Raw genomic sequence first — 4,851 nt, 5'->3', positions numbered from 1 at the left:
CACGCACAGGTTGATTATTACACCTTTTTTCAATCATAATAATAATGCAAAACAATATCAGCTTGGTTCACTGTAATTAACTATTTAATTTAAACAAGCAGATGCATATAATGAAGCTGGAAGCTATTAAGATTAACAACTTTGGTCTGTCTTGGTTTCTCCTTGTCTTCTGCTATTCTCTGTTTCAGGGACGTCTGTCCTGTTTTGTAAAAGTGAGTAAAGCTCTTAAGAAAAAAAAAAAAACAACTGTTGAGTGTTCTGAAGTAGGACATGATATTTCACGACTACAGCATAATAACTCTCCAGTGTCCAATTAAATGCATGGCTATGCTATTCCCAATAAAGAATGAATTGTTTTATTTAATTTTCACTGTGTGAGCTCTTTGGAAGGGACAGGTTTCCAGACATATTTGCTTTTTCTGTTGAAAATAATTTATCTACCATAATGAGAAGAGCTAAAACATATATTTTATGCACTACAAGATGTCTAGAGTGCTTAGAAATAGACATTGTATGAGAACCATATTTAATAGATTAAGTTGCGATGACATATTCTCAAACTAGGACTATAGATTTGCAAATGAAATTTTAATAGTTGTAACTGTGTTGCCCTTTATTGAAAATGTTGATTCTAACTTGCTGTGAAGCATCTTCACTTGCAAACTATCCCTCTAAGAATACTTTATTTTTACCAAACTTTGAAAACTGAAAATCCACAACAAAGTAGATGATAGCATCTTGTACCAATCAAACAGAAACAGAAGAGAGTTTTGAAAGATTTGTTTCACTACTACATATGTTTTGGTTAAATTATTCAGTCTCCATATCAGACCAGATTGTTACTCTGTCTGTCTGGCTAGCTGGCGAGAGATTCAAACCTTGACTTTTTGATTTCTATCTTTTTTTTTAATATTATTTTTATCCTATTTTAATTACTTTTTACATGGACTTGTGCCTTTAATAAAGGTGATGATGTTGATGAACATCTATTTTTCCACAGATTGGCAAATTTTGTTAATTTAATATCACCTGATTTTTTTTTTACTCCTTTTCTGGTTTAGGGAGATCTTGTTCAGCTCCACGAAGATCACCTCGTAAGTACATGCTTCAAAACAAAGTAAAACTACAATAAATAACACAAGATATTTCTTTATTACAACTTATTAATTATATGATTGGTGATGTTAATGGTATGCTCTTACTTATAAAGGATGAATAGTTTTGTTTTATTGTGGTTTAATTCTTACTTTGAGATATTTTGGAAGAGCTCATTCAATGTAGTTTTTTTTTTCTCCTTTTCTGTTTTTGTGATGATTGTTCCTTATCCACGTCCACCAGGCTCTAGTAAGTAAAACTACAAAATTAATTACATTGTCCAAAAAACCCTCAATAACAAATTATCATTCTCCTACTGCTTCCTGTTGTCTTTTCTTTTCTGCCAGTAGTAACAGACACCTGTTGATTATGTGACTGGTGTGACGCAAAAAAGTATTTCCATCTATTTCAATGCGACTAAAAAACTCATTGTTGAAAAATGTTTTATTTTCTCCAAATTGATGTTTCCATGAAGTAAATTTATCTCTGTATTTTCAGTTAGTGCAGTTCTGTGCTTGTGAGAAGAGATTCGCCAATATGGATTTACGAAGATTTACATCTTATCTGTTGAAAATAAATCACATTGTCTCTGGACTTAAACCGCAATGTAGAATAATATTTTAAGGATGAAACTATGATGAGATTTTCTCAAACTAGAATTTTCAATTTGTTTGAAATGAAATTTGCTTAATTTTATTCATTTAAACTTTTTAATTTAAGAGAATTTGGAACCTAACCTAAAAATCTCAGCAACTCTAATTTCCTGATTGATTAAATGTCAGTAAAATCCTCTCTGTCTCTGAAATGGTGGCTTGCAAACATATTTATACTCCACAAACTTGTCCATATTTTGTCACATTACAACCACATACAGAAATATTTTTATTGGAATTTAATATGAAAATTGAACACAAAGTAGTTATACAATTGTGAAGCAGAAAGGATATGAATACTTTTGCAAACCACTGTATGTAAAACCACAGTTTAAAAAAAATGTGTTTTTGATAAATGAGTTCACTAAAACAAAACAAGGTATATGCAGAGAAGAAGCTCAGTGACAGTTTGTCAGCATAAAATTATTTGATTTTCTTGTCTTAAGTAATTTGATTGCTGCAAAAGAATCTGTTTGGTTAAATAAAGACATGTCTGAATATGTCTTGTTTTTTTTTAGTTTGTAGATGTACGAGTGCTGTTTACATAATTTTTGTCAGGGTGACATAACATCTATGCTCTCTTTGTTTTTTTCTTTTCTCTTTTTTAGTCAAGAGTTCAGCTCCACTATTTAAGTAAAGCCCAAAACAAATGATCACTGCAATTTCTTGGAGTACTCTGAACCAATATCAGATATTCTAGTTGTAAAGCTTATTGATTACATGAATGGTGATAGTATGATATTCCCTATAAAGAAAGAATAATTTTATTTTTCAGATGTTTTGCTTTTTATTCGGGTTTAATTTTCACTGTAAGATCTTCATCAAAATAGATTTCAGAAGATTTACATTTTATATGTTAAGAATTAATTACATATTTTTCCTCTGTTTTCCTCTCACTTGACACAAAACTTTGTAAGTAAAGCAAAAAAAAAAAGAAATTACAGTCATTAAATAATTTATGTAAATCAGTCTTTTTGCTTGAGAAAAATAATGTCTAAATATGTGTTGTCTATTTTAGTTTATAGATGTATGAGTGTATGCTACTGAATAATTTTACTTTTTAAATATTTTGCTTTTTATTGGGATTTAATTTTCTTTGTGAAATCTTTGAAAGAGATCCATCAGTATAGATTTCAGAGTATTTACATTTTATATGTTAAAAATGGTATAATTATTCTTTGTTGGTTTTACGAAAACCAACAAAGAATAATTGTAACATTTGTCAGTATATATCCGTTCTTTCCTGAATTAATGCTATATTTCCTTTCTGCTCTCTGGTTAGGATCAGACACGATGTTATGTAAGAAATAGTGTGAAATAGAAAGACAATTATTTAAAGTACTTTTTAAAGTACTCCATACTTTATGTGTATGAGATACCATTTCTGTGCATAATCTAAATGTGGTCATATGTTTATAGGAACTTTGCATTTTTAAAATATTAGGTCTTTGAAAATTTTAATTTTATGATTATCGGCAGTTTCTAATTGATAGTTTGTCACTTAATGTGCTTAGAGGTCAGACAGCATGCACCCCTACTGATTTAAATTCAACTGGACAGTCTAAGTAACTGATCTAAAGGTCAAATGAAATCAGATCTTAGTTTAATGATTCAGATGCAAACACATCCATTATCTACAGAACACATTAACACATGAGCCTTTTCACAGACTGCTCTTGTTTTATTTTAGCTTGTGTCTGAATAATTCTCACTAAATTTACATTTGTTTTGTCTTATGTTTATGAATCATTCACCAAGTATAAGAATTTGTGTATATTGGATTTTTGTTCAGCCATTTTGGGCACATGGTAGTTCCAGGTCTTACTAGAGCCACAGTTAGATTGTCTGAAGTTGTTGTTGTGATTCTGATGTGTTTTCAATTGTCTGTTTTAGCTACAAAGATGAGAAAACCTGGAATATTCTCTAGTAAGTAAAACAATGAAAGATTTACAAGCACAACATCATTAAACAGTTTTCCATCTATTATTGGTGATGAGAAACTGACTGACATCATTTGGTCTTACTGTTTATTTAAATGGATTAACCTTAAACTTAGGAACATGTTAAATATATTGTTGAATGGTTCTGTCATTTAAAATGTTAGTAATCTGCAGCAGAAACTGACCATTAGATGGCGCTGTGTTTTCAAACACTGAGTCAGAAATATCCTCTTAGTCAATTTGGGCTCCAGCATCTGACAGGCATTGCTAAGCAAAACAACATCCAAGCCCTGAAACTACTGATGAATAAAACTGCAGCAGTTAAAATTTTAATCAATAAATAAATAAATAACAAATGTTGTTAATTAAATGATTTTCTGATCGTTGACTGTCTTAAGTGTTTCTTAATGAATGTCAGTCAAATTTCAAGTTTTATTTTCAGAATTTCAGAAGCAGAGAGTCGAGTGAAGATACTACAATTGGATGATAAATTTATGGAGTACATTTACAAATTCACCAGCCTTCAAAGAAAGTGGCAAATATCCTGAGAAAGATTGGCTAATTTCAAGAAAAATTAAAAGCTTCATTAATGATAATCTGTTTGCAGAACCTCTGTATATTGTTGTTGTGAAAGAGTGATACTGCTGTCAGATTGTCATGATTATATGGCTGGCAATAATTTTCAGGAAAGACGCCTCCTGTTAACCATCCCACAGTAGACAAAGAAAACTTGTAAAACTGTACTAACTTGTAAAAGTGGACCTTGTAAAAGCTCTGTACTTTTTACCACGTTTTAGAACATGGGAGGGTTAAATGATGCATTATTCAATTACACATGCAGAAACATTTACTTGTACCATAATGATGGACGACGTTCCTCAGTAATGCTAAGTTTCTTTTTATTCTAGGGATCCATAGTAAAGAGATGTCCTGTAGGAGCAACGCTGCAGAAGCCATTGATTGTAAGTAGTATTTATGAATGCAGTGGATTATTGAAACTCACCTCATGTACCCACTTATCAAGCTCTTTTCACTTCACAGCTGATGATGATTTAGATTCAGAAAGGTCAGCCCCCAAACCTGTGCAGCCCCATAAAGACCCTCTGCTGCAGCTGGTGTCCCTGCAGAAAGCGTCTGGCAGCTGGATGCTTGATGAAGATCTG

General features: G+C 31.4%; 1 long non-coding RNA gene across 3 annotated transcripts; it reads left to right on the top strand.

Moving 5' to 3' along the window:
* The first annotated feature begins 6 nt into the window (after positions 1 to 6).
* On the top strand, positions 7 to 4,845 carry LOC107835451 (uncharacterized). Of its 3 annotated transcripts, XR_001661263.1 has the most exons (6): positions 7 to 212; positions 1,062 to 1,094; positions 1,339 to 1,344; positions 3,642 to 3,674; positions 4,597 to 4,650; positions 4,730 to 4,845. It is a non-coding gene; the product is annotated as an uncharacterized LOC107835451 (long non-coding RNA). The 3 variants fall into 3 exon arrangements; XR_001661265.1 differs by lacking the exon at positions 1,339 to 1,344; XR_001661264.1 differs by lacking the exon at positions 1,339 to 1,344 and having other exon boundaries at positions 7 to 1,094.
* The last annotated feature ends 6 nt before the right edge of the window (positions 4,846 to 4,851 follow it).

The sequence above is a fragment of the Poecilia formosa genome, unplaced genomic scaffold, assembly GCF_000485575.1.
Source record: "Poecilia formosa unplaced genomic scaffold, Poecilia_formosa-5.1.2 Scaffold2624, whole genome shotgun sequence".
In the NCBI taxonomy this organism is placed as follows: Eukaryota; Metazoa; Chordata; class Actinopteri; order Cyprinodontiformes; family Poeciliidae; genus Poecilia; species Poecilia formosa.
Note: the sequence above shows the minus strand (reverse complement) of the source record. Positions and strands in the feature narration are given on the sequence as shown.